Source organism: Manis pentadactyla, chromosome 7 (genome assembly GCF_030020395.1).
Source record: "Manis pentadactyla isolate mManPen7 chromosome 7, mManPen7.hap1, whole genome shotgun sequence".
In the NCBI taxonomy this organism is placed as follows: Eukaryota; Metazoa; Chordata; class Mammalia; order Pholidota; family Manidae; genus Manis; species Manis pentadactyla.
In genome coordinates, this window is record NC_080025.1 from 136,272,678 (window position 1) to 136,290,778 (window position 18,101).

Genomic DNA, 18,101 nt, shown 5'->3' on the forward strand with positions numbered 1-18,101 from the left:
CTATGGCTGCCTAGAGCTTATAATACATTTGTACAGCACCTGATTTCCATATTATACACACATTCTAACATACATAAGCCCCTTCCTCTGAGCATTTTCTGAAATTATTGTTGTCCTCATTTTGAAGGTGAGATCAAGGTTCAGAGACTTGCCCAGGTTCAGTGTTTCAGCAGCAGAACAGGGAGTCCAATTTGTATCTTTCAACTGCAAATTCTGTATTTTGCTGCTCAAACCCCTGTCTGTTCTCTCAGTACCTTCATCTGGAACCACTGGAACCCTAGACCAGCACTTCTCACAAGCCTGATGCAAGAATCTGCTACTTGGTGATGCCAGGCCCTCCGGGGGCAATAACCTCACAGTCTGACTCACAGGGGTCAGGCTCTTTGGGGGAGCCTGCCTTTCTTCTAAGGGCAGCAAGCAGGAAATAGCTCTCATTCATAACCTTTAGGAAGGTCAGGAATTAGCAGTGTTACATCCTATGATCTGTCAGGCATTGATTTAAGCACTTCACAAACATAATCATAGATATAATACATCTCCTAAGAGAACGAAAACATATGTCCACAGTTCTTCTACACTAACATTCACAGCAGCCTTATTCAAATAGCCACACAATGGAAACAAACCAAATGCCATCAGCTGATCAAATGCCGTCAGCTGACCAAATCATCAAAATGTGGTTTACCCACACCATGGAGTATTATTCGGCTGTAAACAGAATGAAGTACTGATGCATGCTACAACATGGATGGATGTTGCAAATATTATGCTAAATGAACAGAAGCCAATCACAAAAGTCTACATATTGTATGAATCCATTTATAGGAAATGTCTGGAACAGGGGAATCTATAGTGACAGAAAGCAGATTAGTGGTTATTTAGGGCTGAGGGTGAGGATCATGGGGGGAGGGTGATGGCTAAGGGGTATGGGTTTCTTCTTTGGGGTGATGAAATGTTCTAAAATTGACTGTGGTGGTGGTTGTACAACTCTGTGAATATACTAAAAACCATTAAATTTTACACTTCAAATGTATTAATTTTTATGGCACGTGAGTTATACCTCAATAATATGGTTAGCAAAAAAAAAAAGGATGAAAAGAAGGAAAGAATCATCTAGTATGAGGAACATAATAGGAAGTCATAATAGTATCAGAGATTTTCTAGTGTCTGGTCCCAAAGCCCCTGCTGTAGTATGCCATTATCTCCTTCACAAGCAATCTCTGGCAAAGTAATTTAGCGAGTGAATCCGAGGAACCAGCATTCTCAGGAACACAGTGGTTAAGACAGACACAAAACAGTTAAAAGAAACATAGCAGGCAGATACGGCAGGCACTGTGTGGAACTTGCCTACCTCACAAGGAGGTCCCTTTTTCTGCAAAATGCCCTTCCCTCATCCAAGGGGTCACAGGGACACTGGCAGCCATGTTTGAATGATGATCCCACCCCCAGGCACAACTGATTGGCTCTAGAGGAGGTCTAACTCAAGCCGGACCAGCAGATCTGCTCCTGGGGAGCTGTTGGTCTGCACTTACGGAACCAGAAACAGGGTGCCATTTTCCAGGCTGTGGACTAAGGAGCAGAGAGAGCTGGGCTGTGCGGGAGAAAAATGATGCCAGTGGAGAGATGGCTCCACAGTCTGGGATCCAATCCACTCTTGAGGCCAGGCTGCATTCCTGCCCACAGGTATCTTCATGCCTTTGCTTGAGCAACCAGAAGAATCTACTAACACACAGTGTCATGTTCAGTCTATGTTCAACTGCATTTCCCAAAGCGAAAAAGGAAAGCTACTGCCTGGGTTTTAAACATGACCCTGCATCCATATGGCTGAAGCCAAGCAAACTTCAGTTACTAGAGAAATGACAGCCCCCCTTAGGTTTGCCTCTAGCCTGGCACAAGAGGTTGGGTGTGATCTGATCATTTCCATTACACCGCTGAGGGTCAGAAGGGCAGCTCTCAACAAGTCTCTTTCCTGCCTTGAGGACACTCTTCGTGACACCGGAAGTGCTGCGAACATCTGAAGTCTTAGTGAGCCCAATGTCAGGAGACCTAACCTTGGTAAGGACATGAACAGCATTTTATAGGCATTACTACAGGAAGATCTGCTGAACCCTTGAATGAAGTTAAATAGGACATGGGATCAGAAGGTGTACAGTTTCCTTCCTTCCTTTCTAATAAAACCCCACTGAAAAACTGCAGCCCCACATCAGAATGGACCAAGGCAGTTACTGTGGGTAAATGAACAAATAAAGGGCATGCATGTCTTCTTCAGTTCTTATTTTGGTTTTATGGGCATACAAGAAAGCAGATCTGTGTCTCTTGCATACACACACACAGACACACACACACACACACTGGCAGGGATGTATGTGAATGAAAAACATTTACAAGAGGTTGCATAGTCTGGACACCAAAGGGAAGAGCTGAGTTGACGGGAGGAAAGGGATGGACCGACGAGCCCTTTTCCCATCCCTCTATTTATGGGAGTCATTTCCCTTCCGGAAATGCTGAGCCCCTTCTCCCAGGACCCTGTTGGGAATGACGCGTGCACTGGCTGACCCAGCCTTCCACATCCTCCTTCTGGCCCCAGCAACTCTCCCCTCCTGACCCAGTCGGTCACTGGGAACCCAGCCTGTAAATGACAGTGCTTCTTGGAGGCCCCAGTCTAGAGGAAATTGAAAGAGGAAGGGAAGAAAGGGATATAAAATGGAGCTATAAGAGCCCCTACTGTGGAGAAGCTCCCAAATACGTGCACAGGAAGGTACCAGGGAGGAAGTCCGGGCGAGAAATGACAACACTAGCTTGGCAGTTTTGTGGCTCACCCAGCCACAGCCACCTGGCTGGGTGGCAGCAGAGCAGCAGGACCCAAGGCACTGTCGCCCGGTCTCGGACTCACCCACCAGCTCTGCACCCCTGTTGCTTCCCCGGGTGACTCAGGTCTCTACTTGATATGGGTCCATTCTGATATGGGAGAAGCCGTCCCGGGAGAACCGGAGTCTACCAGTTACATATTCTTGATGAAGGTGGCTCTCGTCTTTTCTCTTTTTGGTCTGCAGAGGAGCCTGTCTCTTCAGAAACCCAGGGAGATTTCCTGGCGTTAGTGGGGTTTTGTTTGTTTTGTTTTCCTTTTAAGAAGTGAGAAATGCTTTTTGTTATTAGGATGTAGAGAGATTTTTTTTTAGACAACAAAACCCAAAAACATTTGCCCCGCAGCTGCCAGCTAGTATTAGCCACTGGCTCCCACTGAATGCTTTCTCTTCTTCTTTTTTTTAATTAAAAAATATACATAGTGTTCAGAACTTCTCTGCCCTATACCAGGGACAAAAGAAGAGACTTAGTGTTAACAGGCTAAAGGAAATGAACTGAAGATGGCGGGTAAGACAGAGAGAAGTAGAGACAGAGAATCAGAAAGAGACACAGAGTCTGAAAATGAAAGAAACAGGGAAAGTGGTACCTAAACCCAGAGGAGGAGAAACCCCCCAGAAGCCCATCAAGATGCGGGCTGAGCGGGGTGGGGGTGGGGGGTTCATGAGGTCGCATCCAGACGCCTCTCCCTTTGACACAGCACCCCAGCAGTCAACTTTTTGCAGCTGAAATGTATATAAATGAAATGCCCTGCCCAAGTGTATGTCATGGGCAAGAGAACAGCTAGAATGTCCTATTGGCAAGGACTGGCCTCCAGGGATCTGGAATTTTCCCACCCCACACTTCTGTTCATACTCTTTTACTCAGCGTCATCTGCTTTTGCCTCACCATTAAATACACCCACCCCAAATCCAGTTCAAATCCTACCTGCTCTATGAAGCTTGCCCTGGCCACCTTGCTCTGAAGTTCTTCCCTCTCTCCACATTTCCAGAGCCCTTGTTAACTTACCTACCCCTGAGAATCCAACTGAATCTGCATAACTTTATGTTATCTCTTCTGTAGCTGCCTTCAATTGTTATGTATGTGTTTTATTCAGGCTTCACAAATTTATGTTTGGCACCTCCAATTGAACTGCAATAATGAATGAATGGCTAACATTACTTGAGAACTTACTATTCATGTTTTTATTTCATTTTATTTTATTTTTATTTTCATTTTTTATTAAGTTATCATTGATATGCACTCTTATGAAGGTTTCACATGAAAAACATTGTGGTCACTATACTCACCCATATTATCAAGTACCCCCCTTACCTCACTGCAGTCACTGTCCATTAGTGTAGTAAGATGCCACAGAGTCCCTACTTGTCTTCTCTGGAGCACTTGATGTTCTTTAGGCAAGATTCTACAGGAATGGTTTCAACAGTCCCATTATTGCCTCCGCTTTACAGATGTGGAAACTAAGGCCTGGAAGGATTAATTCTTCCCAAGGCCACATGGATGCTGAATGAATCCAGGTGGTCAGATTTAAGGGTCCAATGCCTAAGGCCCAAACGACTGCCTTGGGGACAGGGGACAGGCCTTCCCCTCCTAGATACAGAGTAGCTACTCAGTAAGTTGTTAAGACTGGATTTTACTCAAAGCACCCAGCACCCTTCCCCTCTCCCACACCCCTCTATCCCCTTCCTGCCCGCCATGCACAGCCCGGTGCCAGGTCACTACCTGGCCATCCCTTCCACTTCATGTTGTCCCTTGTTTTCCCCTCTGAAGGCTTTGCTGCTTTTTAGCCTGACATCACAAAACAGCAATACTAAGGAGGGGAGGAAGGGCCCCCTGTGCGGTCTGTCCTGGCCTCTGAGCACCTGGATGGCCTGCCCCAGGGCCTGCGCCTCCCAGGCTGGATGCTCACACCACCAAGCAGCCACCTGAAGGGATGCACCTGACGGCCACGTTTTGTTTTGCTTCCTGGCACATCTCTGGCTCCAGCTGTGCTGGCCCGAACTCCTCCCTTCCCCACCTCCTCTCTCCCTAACTCCTGCCCTCCTCTTCCTTTCCTCCCCCTCAGACCCGTTCCCACCCTCTTTCACTGGCTTCTGTTCTCTTACTTTCCATGAGCAGAGCGTTTCCAGCCTGGCTCCCAGCCAGCACGTTTGGACAAAAGGCAGCGATCTTAGAGGAAGACGTCATCGCCCATCCCCTTCCCCGGGGCCAGCACCGTGGCTCCCTGGGCCCCAAGACAGAAGGGGGCCGAGGCTGCTCTTGCCGCCACCGCTTCCAGCTCTGGGAAAGGCCTTGAGAGACGGAATATCGTGGGAGTTAAAAGCAAAGGATTTGGAGGCAGACAGACGCACAAATTCCAGTTCTGCCACTTGAGAGCTGTGGGACCTCAGACACGTTACTTTTCTAAGTCTCACTTCTCTCCTCAGTAAAATGGGGATAGTTGTAGCACCTACTCTGAAAGGCAGCAGTAAGGGTTAAATGAGATCACACCCGAAAAGCGCTCAGCACAGGGCAGGTCCTATAAAAGCCCTCAACATGTCTTCTGTTATAAAGTGAACTTAGCTCACACAAATATGAGTAATAACACAGGAGCCTGAATTAATAATAATTCCTCAATTGGTCTGCAGGGCTCCTTATCCAGCCTCAATTGTTTTGCAAGTGTGGTAAAGGTATAACTGCTGTTACAGTGTAATATGTAAAAGTTGGTTTTGAAATTGCAGGGGGAGTGGACCCCCTTCCCTTTCCTGGTCAGACTGCGCTCAGCGGCAGGAGCGGGAGCCCAGCCTGATCACACAGCCTGCTCGTCCTGACTCCCCTCCCCCAACCCTGTTTTCTGGTTTCTTATAAGGGGAGGCCCTCTTTCTGTTTGTTTACTATGTGTGTCTGGGGTTTTGTACTCTGAAGTTGTGCAATGCCTGGGAACGTGTTCATTTTTGTTTAGCTAAGTTTTGAGATATGGGAAATGGTCTTTCCTCTAGGCTTTTATTTAGCTATTCTGAACCAGCATGGGTCGGTTTGAAATCAATCAATGAGCTTAATCACGGGGCTGTGCACAGTACTCCCTGTGAGTTGTTGGGAAATACACCAAAATAAGGAGAAACCTCTACCTTAGAGTTGGGGATAAGAGAGAAAAGTCGCTAAAGGCTATAAAAGATTGCAGTCGTTCAATGACAAAAAGACAAGATCAGTCGGGGGAATGCTTGACACACATCTAACAAAAGTCACAAAGTGAGACTGGTTTAAGGACTAAATTTGAACTACAATGGTAAATGTTACAAAACAAACATAAACTGGAGGAAGTCAGGGGCAGGCAGAGAAAGTCTGAGGAGTCCCAGACTGCCCCAAAGCAGGGGTTGAATCCGCGGCCTGTGAGGACTGGGTTTGGTTCCAGCAGCTAGGAAAGGAGGGATTGTTCGGGGGGGGGGGGGGGGGGCAGGAGCACGGAGGAGAGGGTGCTCCCCTGACCTGCGGACAGACGGATGGGGTGGGGAGCCGGGAAAGGATGGAGCGGGCTGGCGGACTGGACTGGGGCATGTCCTGCAAGTGGGAGGAGTTAAGGTTTGCTCCCCCAGAAAATGAGGACACACAATGCAGACACGTGCTCCTCCTGGCATGGAAAGTTAAAGTGGTGCCTCCGGGGGAGATGTGCAGAGCAGGCCGTGAGAGGTGCAGTGCTAAGGGTCTGGGGGAGCACAGCCTGGGGAGGGAGCCTGGGTGCCCCGACGGGCCCCCTGAGGGGAAGTGGAGGCCGGCAGAGCGAGGAGCCAGGCGGGCTGCTCCCCCACTGCCCCTGTGACTCAGTGTGGCTGTTTCTTTTGTTTATCTGGGCCTTCCAAGCAGAAGGTGAGGTCTGAGGGCAGAGAGCCACCACCAGGCTTTGTTTTATTCCTCCACAGTGTTTAGCCCAGATCTTGGTTTCCTGTGGGTGAGACATAAATGCTTGTTGAATGAGAGGAGGAATCAGTGAAGATCTCCTTTCTGAAAGACAATCAGGACAACCAGGACAGGGTGATAGCAGGATGCCTCAGGCGAGGAGGCAGTAGTCCATATACCCCACAAAGGTGTGGCAGGGACACCAGCCAATCAGAACGGCCCTACTGTTAACCCTGTAATGGCTGGATGGCGGGGGGGGGGGTGGGGGGTGGGAGCCTGGGTCCCAGCAATGTAATGTGGGGTGCTGGGGGCCCAGGGCTGCGACTTTACCCACCAGTAGAGAAGCATTCCGGCATGCTGACAAGTGGCATAGCTGTGTCAATGCACGGCAGATCCACATCGACCTTGACCTGGGTCAGTCGTGTTGCAGACATTAGGGGGACCTGGCCACAGGGTGTGTCATTGTAACCTGGGGTGAGGGCTCGGCGGACAGCTAGGGAAGGAAGCCAGCTCCCAGGAGGGCCATGTGGAGGAGCCTGCGGGCCTGAAAGCAGCGTCCTCCTTCTGTTCCTGACCTGGGGCTGTGTGTGCACCTAGAAGCAGCCTCTTTGACCTTCCCCGCCTCTCTCCTCAGCCCTAGGCTCAGGATCTTAGCTGTCCCGTGTCCTGGGGAAAAGAGGGCCTAGAATAAGAGCCTCTCTTGGCCCTGTCTCTGTGGTGCTGGACTCTCAAGTCTGGTTGTTTGAGGAGGCAGCAAGGAGCTCCCTCCTCTCTGACATGTTTTCCATCCCGTTAGATGCAGGAGTTCAGCTGGAGGGCAAACGGGGCACTGGTTCCTTTGTGGTGTCCTGGGAGCTTGCTATGTTTGTTGAGGGTCACAGATGCAGATGAGGAGATGGACCAGATGTAAAGGCTGACAGCAGCCACAGATGCCAGGGAGTGGGACGCTGGACGGCCACATATTTCATTCCACATCTGAACAGCTCTCACCCGCTGCTCAGAGTATTAAGGAGAGAATCCCTGTGCACCCCCAGAGAGCTGGCAGGCAGAGCTTCCCAGCGCCACCCTGACACCGTCTGTTGGCTGAGGGTCATCCCACTCCCCTGCGCCTCAGGCAGCCCCACTGCTCTGTCCAGTGACCAAATCACTGTTCTGTGGCTTCTCCCGCAACTAACTTCTCCCCTAACCATGCAAGGTCAGTTTTAATCCTGATTTGCTGCTTGATCCCATAGAAATGCCTTCTCTCGGTCATCTGGGGAAGTTGAGCCTATATTTCCCAGGGATGCGAGAAGCACAAATAAAACTATAGTGTCCTGCTTTAATGGTTCCAATTTACTGGGAAACGACAGCCAGTTATTATTTTTTTCCATGGTGAGCTGGGGGGTGGGGCAGAGACAGGGGCACCCACCTCCTTTTACTCATTTACTGGGAACGAAGTTCACAGGCACCATTGGGTTGTCCACTTGCCCCTCCCCCTTCCCCGGGCTCAGGCTTCTAATTGAGTTGGGCTAAGAAGGGCTGGAGGGCAGAAGGATGGCACCAAATCATGTCTGCCTGGGTCAGTGCACCCAACCAGCAGGGAGAATGGATGGGTGTGCCCCACTCCTGCCCTGTACCAGGCAGCCACAAGCTGCAGTTTGCAAGACCGTCCCAGGGTAGGCCTGTCACGTATCAACTAGCAACTTATCTCACAGCCTCGCTTTGTACTGTCAAAGTGTCCCCTTCATATATTTGCTTATCCTATCCATTACCCACAGGGGCTTTGCAGAGAGCTTAGTGCCTAGTCAAATTCAACCCTGACAACGGCTTCTCTTCTGAGAAGTGAGGCGGCGTGAAGGAAGCAAAAGCAAGGCACTCAGGATTGTTTCACGGCACCAGCTCACGCGTGTAACCGCCCCCCCACCACCAGGCTGCAGCCTACACAGCATGCGCGATCATGATTATGTGAGATGTGGGATCAATTCACAGATTGCCTCTATGAATGAATCACACTATGAATTCAAATTTTCATATTCACTTAAATATAGAAACTCATAGTAAATTCAGTGGGGACACTTGGTTAAGGGAGAGAGAGGTAATAACGTATTTAACAATTATTTTAAAGACTGAATATCGGAATCTCATTTTAAAAATACCTATCACTGGGTACAAATATGCTCAATATGCATTTGGCTTTGAAATATCTTTTAATTTAGCAGTTGTACTTTTAGGAATTTACCTTACAGAATATTGGCACAAGTGCTGGAGAGTGTTTGTAGTGGCTAAAATTAGAAACAACCAATTGCTCATAAATAGATAATTTGTTAAACCAATGAAGTCAGTCCATACAAAGGAACACTAGGCAGCTTGAAGGAGAGGACTATGTGCAGGGAGTTATTCTCACATGGCATTAGTCTCACAAAAGGCGGTTCAATTATGGTAGGATGCGCCCATTTGTGTAAATCAAACAAACACAATACATACACACAAAAAGAAAAGACTAGGAGGATTTAGTAGATGTACTGAACAGTGATTACCTCTGAGGAGGGAGACAGTCTGGGGTAAACATACAGTTTTCATTTTATTCTTTTTTATATACCTTAAATGCTTTACAACCAAAACTTTTATATTTTACATACAAATATGTATGTATAAAAGTATGTACATAAAAGTAATCTTAAAATTTTAAAGTATGTTTTTTAAGAAAACAAAACAACAAAAGGAAATGCATTTGATCCTCTGCTTGAACTTGTCCGACAAGCCCTCCTGATAAGACATGTGGCCCATGGAAGGCCTGGGTACCATGAAGAATGGCCAAGGTCAGTCAGAGCTTCCTGTCCTGAGCCCACTCACCAGCTCCATACTGCTCTCATTTCCTTCTGAAGGGGGGAGCATGGAACCTCCCAGTTCCCCACTACTGAAGGAAGCTAACCTTTTCCCTAAGCTTGCTGCGAAGATGACTCATACCTTCTCCCCTAAAGCCAGGTGGAAGGTGGTAACTTAGTTTTTGGTAATTTAGTCAGTCAGGAAAGGGTATCTCGGGCTCACATCACTTTCAGCCAACTGCAGGCCAAGGATGAACTGCAGGCCAAGGATGAATGTGTCAAAGGGAAACCAAAGACAAGCAATTCCGGGTTCCAGCTGGCAAAGAGCTTAAGTTCTAGGCAAGCTGAGAGTCAATGGGATACGTTTTTACAAAATCAGGCAATTTTAATGGAAGGGTAAAAGATGGTCTGAATCTGGCTTCCCAACATGTTGCTGTCTTTTGACATCAAATGTAGAGGACTGAGTTAATCATTTGCCTCTATTCCAGGCACTGACTTACCCCCTATAGTTAAAGGGGCAGATGTGCCAGCTTGGGGTATTCAAAGAGAGCCTGTGGTACCTGTGGAGGCCATTTGGCTCTGGTGGAGGAAGAAGGGTCCACGCCTAGACACAGGAGACTGTGTGTGACATAGGGCACAAGCAGAGGTCAGCCTCTGTCACTATGAGATATTCCATGGGCCCTCAGAGAGCAAAAAGGAAGGGGCAGGGGCTCCAGGAATAGTGGCGGATGCTGGGTCAACTTTGCCCATAGCCAAAGAAGCAACTGCCTACAAGGTGTATTTGAGTTATTGGGGAAGTCATCGAGCCTCAACATCCCTATCATTTTGTCAGAATTGCTGAAATTCAGCCCTTAGAGATTCATTTTCTATTGGAATTTATGCATGTTAAATTGTAAATGACTTCTCCCAGCTTTCCAATCCAGAAGACAGGGATCTAAGAACTAATAACACCTGACTATCAGGAGTCAAGTAGAAAGACCCCAAAGCTCAGAGGCTCAGCACTGAAGAAAGGTGGATCTACTTAGGTTCCAGGCAAACAGAAAGGTGCTGAAGCTTTTCAGTTTTGGCTAAAGTGCTGCACTGCATACAGTTGTATTAGACCAGATGGATCTAACTGCAGGCGCCTCGTAATCACGTGTTTAGAATTTCTGCTCAAAAGAATACTTTACACATGCAGAAGCTTCACATATGGGTGTTCGTTATTAGCCCCCTTATCTGTATCTGTCCAAGCTGGCTTTAGATCTTGATGTTGAAGGCTGATGAGCCAGTTGATTTCATTAGAAGTAATAAGCTTTCTAATTTAAAATTCTATGGGGTCCTCGCTTTTGGAATCTGAGGTTCCTCTTCCTTGCTGTAATGAGCCCTCTAGGTGGCTGTTAAAGCAGCTACTCTCAACCTTGGCTGCACTTTAAAATCACCCAGGACCTTTAAAAAACACTGATGTCCCGGGCCCAAAGATTTTGATTTAATCAGTGTAGGGTTGGGCCCAGCCATCAGTTGTTTAAAAAACTGCCCCCTCAGGGCATTTAAATGTGTATTCTAATGTGTACCCCTACTTTAAAAATGTGAAGAAATGTGATGGGGTGGGGGAGGAGTAGAATCTCAGACCGATTCAATTTTAAGACATCTGTATTTGGCAGAAATTGGCTTAAGCTTTAGAGGGCACATTAGGAGTGCACTGACACAGATTCTGCAGATTCTGTCCCCTCTGCAGAAACCAAAGGGCAGGGCAGGGCAGGGCCAGGAGTCTGCAGCGCCTCCCAGCTAGCACTCCCTGTTCGCAGGCAGCATTCCTTGTGTTGCAGCAAACAAAATTCCCGCCCTGCCTGGACTCACTTGGCATGGATCTCTGGTCTCCCGAGAACCCCCCTTCCCCACCCCTGAGAAGCAGGCCTACCATGAGGTCTGAGGGCAGAAGGAGCTGGCCCACTCAAGGACATGGACTCGCCCATCTGACCAGAATCTTCAAATGCTCCATGACTGTTCCTCTGGTCAGGATTTCTGCTAGCTGATCTTCCCATCACACTCTGCTGTCCCTGGCCCCTTTTCCAGACTAGAGTCCCAACCCAGCTGCCTATGAGCCATACTGTGATATGCCTGCTTCCCCCTTCAAGGTGGAAGCATCTCTCTATATTCATTAAAACAGGTGTCCCCTCTTTCTACCCTGGAGAGACCATGGGCTCCTCGCTGTAAGAGTCCCTGGCCCTAGCTGCCGGGACCATGATTGCCCAAAAGCCTGAGCTGACACTCAGCCACCCCCCAGAGATGCAGCACATTCCCAAGTCATAACATAACAGAAAATGGTATAGGAAGAGAGTCATTTTGAATTTTATCTTCTTGTCTTTTGTAACACCAACAATGAAGATTTTTTTTCTATGTCACCTTTAGTCTTTACACAAAGTTCCACACGACAAAGTCCCAGTTGGGTTCAATTCCAGGAAAAAAACTTGTTCTGAGAATTAATTCGCATGCTTTCTGTTGTCCAAAAACCAAAACTATGCAATCCAGTGTATCTTTGTCTCTAAACTGCCAGAAAATTTAGAGCCGAATTCATTGTCCAAGTGTTGTAATCTGCTAAATTCAGGCCACTCAAAACATCCATTCCTTTTGCTTTGTTTTCTCCTGGGCTTTTCTGCACTTAGTTTTATTCTCTCTCTCCTGTGCCCAAGCCTGTCGATAGGCCCTACCTCCTTATCTCTTGGACCTTTGCTTCCCACCTCAGCACCGCCATCATCAGTAGTTCTGGCCTGGGTGCTGCAAGGCCTTGGTCTCATTGTCCAGGCCTCCACCGGACAGCCAGGCCGAGCTGTGTAAGATACCGAGCAGTTCCCACCGCTCCTCCTTCAGCGAGGGCCTCCTTCCTGGCGGGGGCACACTGCAGCCACGAATTCTCCCCACCGACGCCTGTCCTCCTCCCTCCCTCTTGGTTGACCTGGAGCCTGCAACAGCCTTCTTTGCCTTGTTTACCTGGAGAAGAGGTTTTCAGGGCCCAGCCCCTGCCTTGCCTGCTCTGTGGGCCTCCCCTGAACTGGGTGGCCTTGCTCTGGGTTCCCCTAGCCATGCAGCACCTAGGGCCAGGCAGACCAGGGCTGGTTTTAATTTTTTGTTTGACTATCCAACTAGGATGGTGAGTTCCTAGAAGAAAGGGAGAGACCTTATTCGTTACTGTGTCCCTAACACCTAGCACGACACAGGCAGGCTTCAGATCTTTCAGAATAAAAGGGTTGAAAGTCAGCCTCTCTGCCAGCCTTTTTGCCTACCGTTCCCCCCGCACAGCCACTGTTTGCCCTTGACTTCTCGGAGTTCTGTCCTATCTAAGCGGCCCACCCCAAAGGCTTTCTCCTCCACTTTGGTGTGTTTGTTACTTGATGACACAAGCCGAAAAGATCTTGTTCTTTTCTTTTATGTAACAACCACTGAAGGTGTGAGAGTTTAGTAACAAAACTACTGCCAGTTACAACCCTATAGCCAGGCCATTGGTGCCGGTGTCACTTGGGGCATTGGAGAAGCCATCCTGAAGCAGTTTCAACAGCCGCCAGAAGTGGGCTTGCTCCTTCCCCAGCGCCAGCTGGTTAAAGTAGTGTGGGCCTTTCCCTTGCACCCAGCCCATGCCCCAGAGTGCACTGCCCAGCGAACCCCCCGGGTCTCCTAGGCGGTTTGAATCCAGTTTTCTGCGGTTCTCCTAACCAGCACTATATCCTGTGTTAGAGGACTCCCCTGGGATCCATCTGTTCCCAGCTTCATCCTTCGGGTCTAAGTGGAAGAAATAAGAACAGCCTTACCTTCCTGCTTTCCCAAGACTACAAATTCTGACCACAGTGACGCCGGCTGGCTGCTCACCCCCTCTGGGTTCTTTCCCTGCACGCGCACGCGCGCCCCTCTCTCACGCCCCCTGGGACCCAGCAGGGCGCAGGACGGGGGTCCGCCCAGTTTTTGGTTTCCGAGGCGTGGGACGATGGCGTCCCGGCTCGGCCCTGGAAGTCATCCGAGCCCCCGGGAGGTCGCCTGGACAGCACTCTGCTGAAGTCTCGCAGGTCGGGCTGAAGTGCCTGGGTCCCTACGTCCGCACACAGGAAACCCAGACGGGTCTGCAAAGAGCCACTTCCCAGCTCCGGGTTGGGGCAGTTCCAGCCGTCTTCTCCCTGTTCCCCAGCGCGTCCCCTCCTCTGTCCCCCCCCGTATGTCCCCTCCACGGTGCCCCCGTGCGTCCCCTCCGCGGTGCGCGCGCGCGTTTGCTCCCCGGCCCCCTGGCCCTACCTCTCGGGCCGCGGCTCCGCGGGCTCCCAGGCGCAGCTCGGGGACGCCCGGGCGAGCGGGGGCGGCGGGCGGCTGGGGCCGGGGGCGCCATGGCCCGCAGCCCCCCGCTCTGGGCTGGGCCGGGCCTCCGCGCTCGCGTCCCGCCGCCCGGCCGCCGCTGCGAGCGAGTGCAGGCTGCTGGGCGGGCGCCGCCGCCCCCCACCGCCGCCCCGCCCGGCCCGCGCGGTGAGCTCATCCGCAGCTGGCGGGCGCCCGGCCCGTCGCCACGGCAACGCCTCCCAGGGCCGCGCGGACCCGGGCAGCTCCCGTAAACAGGACCTTCTGCCGGACTCTACCCGCGCCTTTTCGGGGGTGGGGAGAGGGGGGCTTAACCCTTCCTGCGCCGGGGATTGCATTCTCCGTGTCCCCGGAGCCGGGCATTTATTGGTGCGGGGGCTCAGCCAGGGCCGAGATCTTGAGCTGGATGCTCGCAAGAGGCTGCACCTCCCCCTGCCCCGCGCTGACTCCAGTTGTCTTTCACGGGGCACCCCCGGGTGAGGCGCGGGGCTGGGGGCTGGGACATCCCGGGCAATGAATCACCACCACCCTTGCCCCCTGCTTTTGCAGTCTGGCTGGGTGTGTCACAGGCACTGAAGCCCAGGGGCCCTGAATGCGGGGCACAGGGGCCTCCAAACCGGGTGGGGACAGACTAGGAAAAGCTTCCCGGAGGGAAATTACTTTACAGTGCCCGCTTCCCCCACTCACATAAGACATTCAAGGAACACAGATCTCATGATTTAGGACTGCCAAAAAAAGTCCATGTGAAAAAACATGGGCATTTTATGCTGAGGGCAATGGGGGGGCCACAGGAGGTTTTGGAGCCAGAGGAGTTTCCTGATGAAAGGGACATGGGACTGGCAAGGGTGATGTATGGGGTGGAAGGCTCCAGGCCAATTTCTATACCCTGAGAGACCTTCTTGTCTTTAGCACTGGGGCGCCAAGAGAAGGCCTAAAGCCTCGGCAAGAGGGGAAAAGGGAAGAGAGAAGTTTAGCCTACAAATCCACAAAAGGGGTGTGCAGAAGAGAGAAAAAAGGGAAAACAAAGGATGGCCAGATATGGGGAACATTAGATACTGTCAAGAAGCCCCCACAGGCTGGGGCCTGAGATCCACAGGACTTATTCAGGTATCAGTCACAGGAAACAAGTTCTGTCTCCTTCTTACCTGAGGGTTTTGCTCATTCTGAGATCTTTGAAGCTTTTCTCAGGCTTATTAAAGCTTCCTAAACTCCTTCAGGCGGGGGGCTTAGTTGAAATACCCATTTCAACTAAGCACAGTAAACTTTAAGAATACAAATCTGCAAGGTGCAACCATTTTAAAAAAGATGTATGCATTTGGATTGTTTCATTTGCTGAAGCATCATTCAGTTTTCACTTTCTAAGAAAAGATCAGAGACTTGGCTTCTGCAGGGTTAATTACTCCCAGCATCCTGGAGTACCTTGAGGCAAGCTGGCAAAGTGGAGAAAATAGCAAATGGAGAACAACTGAGCTGAGAGCCCTGCTGGCTGCCTCCCCCAACCTAATGCACAAAATGGGTCTGTTGCCTTTGATTTTGTGGCTTTCAAATTGCCAGTTGCACCTTAGGTGGGCAAGCCACAGAGGAGGCTGGGGCGCCCTTAGTGGCACTTCCTAGATGGTGGGTCTCTGCTCCTTCATTTTTGAGTTCTGGACACTAACTTGTTTTAGAAAAAGATCCCCATGCTAGCTCCTGGGGCCAGGCTCTGGAACCTGTGCTGTGCAAGTTTTCATGCCTGCCTGGCTGTCAAAGCCCCCAACCCCACTGCTCCCCAGGGCTGGCCGCTCCCATCCCAGGGTCATCAACAGCTCTGTTGTCACGGCAGGGTCGCACACATGGCTTCCTTCCCTCTTCCCTTCCTCCAGGTCCTGCCCTGCAGGCACTTCAGCACTGGAGCCTTCCAGTTGTTACTACTACTGGTCCCTCCCAAGCCCCGGTTCACCAGCTCCAAAGAGCGGCGTAGGCATCCAAGGTGGGGACTGTGCACCAGAGCCTGGCCAGTCCTTTCAGGGGGCCCCTCTCCTCCCAGCTCCTGACACCCACTGCTCCAACAGGCCCTCCCCCAGCCCTCCCTGTCTGTCCTCAGCTTCTCTCCACTTTGGAAAATGAGACCTAGGGTAGGAGGTACTGCCTGGCCTCAAGCTGGGAAAGGAGCTGGTGGGAGGTGGGGACAGTGGCGGAGTTGATTTTTCTGATCTTGTATCTCGCTTTCTCCACCTAGGGCAACCATGGAGCATGCAGAACCTCCTCCCTCTCCCTCCTCTTCCTCCAGCAGCCTGCGCGGGGCATGGGCTCTGGAGAAGATTGCTTTGCCTCTTAGCTCTCAGGATCTTCATCTGTAAGGTGGAAATAGTGTTGGTTAAAATGGCCTCACAGGGTTTGGGGGATTCAAACAGATGGGCAAGTAAAGGATGTAGTACTGGGCCTGGCCCACGGGGAGCAGTCTTGGTAGCACCTCTTTGTTATTCTTTTCCTAATCTCTTGCTTTCTCTGCAGGAACTCGAGGGTGCTCAGGGTTCACTAGAGGGAGCAGGCCGTTTTTATTCTCTTCCATCAGGGTTGAGCCTCCCCTCTGTCCTACCCCTTTTAAGTTCAGGACCTTCCTCCAGAGCCTGGCCAGCAGCAAAGAGCCCACTTCATCTCAGCCACCAACCCAGTGAAGGAGAACTGAGGGACAGAAGGCTTGCCTGGGTAAGATGGGGAAGGAGCCTGAGAAGAAGACTTTGAACATCTCCTCGCCCCAGGATTGTTTAATTTCCACTTACATTTCTTCTGGATGCTAAATATTTGCTGAGCATCTTTTTTTGGTTTCTAGGCATTTCACATATGTCAAGTCACATAGTCCTCCCCACACTCCTGAGCAATTAAATATCATCCCCACCATTTTATGGGTTGAAAACCACATTCCAAGGGCACACGGGCCCCAGGCCTGTATCACTCAAGCTGTCTTCTCTTTGTTCCCCCAGGTAGCCTGAGAGCAATGGCTCCCCATGCCCCCCACTCTGGAGGGGCATTTCTAGATCAGGGTTCAAGCCATGTCCTGGTTATGCTCCCTCTTCTGGAAGGCGCAGGCAGTGCAGCTCCTCGGGATATCTCTGACACCCCTCCCTAGAGACTGGGTGCTCCTGCTTGGGTCACTGGGATCTGTTGCTTCTTGGCCCCTTGACTTGCAGCAACCCGCTTCCACCTCATTGCCACCTGCCTGCCAGTGCATAGCTGAAATGTATACACACAGTAGATGACTGTGTGTCTATGGAGGTTTGGTTGTTATTTTATCTAGAAAGTTGGCATGGGGAGAGGAATCATTCATCTGTACTTGGACCTACAACATTTGGATGAGGTAGAGCAAGGAAGGAACTTAATTTAGGGGCAGGGCAAAGTCCTCTCCTTGACTCACCCTTGGCCAAGATTCTCCCACCCCTGGGACTGCAGACCTGCGCCCTCAGAGCCATCTGGGCCAGCAGCAGAGGCCCCCCGGGTCCTCTGCAGGCCTCCCCTCATTTCCTCAGGAGGCCGCCTCCCGCCTTCCATCTCCTTCCTCCGCTGTCCCATCCTTGGCCTGTTTCCCCTGCCTGGAGACGGCTGGGCGCAAGGTCCCTCCTGGCCTGCCACAACCACTGGCTGCCTCCCTCTGAGAAAACAAGACCAAGCCAAGCATCACACCCAAACCTCAATCCCAGGCTTGGTTTGTTCTCGGTCCCAATCAAATGTCATCCAGGAGGTGTGGGATGGTTGCGGGAGGCTGGGTGGGGCAGTGGAGGCCACCCAGGGAAGGGGTGAGCAGGGCGCAGACTGGCGCCCTGGGGCTCCCTCACCCTCTCCTGGCTGCTCAGGGCCCACCTTCCCTGAGATGGCTTTGTCCTGTCCTTCCCCTCCAGGCATGCTCTCCTGCCTCTACCTGGGTGTGGGGTTGGAAAACGCTGAGGGCGCCCAGCAGGGGGTGCTGTGGAGAGAGCAGCATTTGTTTGCCACCACAGATGGCTGGTATTTGTCAAGATGCCACTTGAAATCTCCAAGAATCACCGACCTGGCAAATACCACAGTAACATACAATTTTTGCTTAGACCATCTGTTTCATTTCTATGTCCCGAGCTTACTTTGGAGGGCCATTTTTTTTTCTCATAAAGAATTAAAGCACTGATAACTTTGTGAGGATCGGTATGTTTACGATGAGGCGCAGAGAACAAAGTCACGGACTCTCTGCAGCATTCCCTAGCAGGCAAAGCCTCAAGTATCAGGCCTGCAGTGCCA

The 18,101-nt window shown here is 50.8% G+C and overlaps 1 protein-coding gene across 4 annotated transcripts in view; it reads right to left on the bottom strand.

Annotated features, from left to right (window-relative positions):
• The window catches only part of DENND2A (DENN domain containing 2A), an 87,834-nt gene extending 73,655 nt beyond the window's left edge, over positions 1–14,179 (bottom strand). For all 4 annotated transcript variants that reach the window (XM_057504831.1, XM_036926095.2, XM_036926092.2 and 1 more), the window contains exon 1: positions 13,797–14,179. The gene's annotated coding sequence lies outside the window, so the exon portion shown is untranslated. The remainder of the gene's footprint in view (positions 1–13,796) is intronic.
• Positions 14,180–18,101: the final 3,922 nt, after the last annotated feature.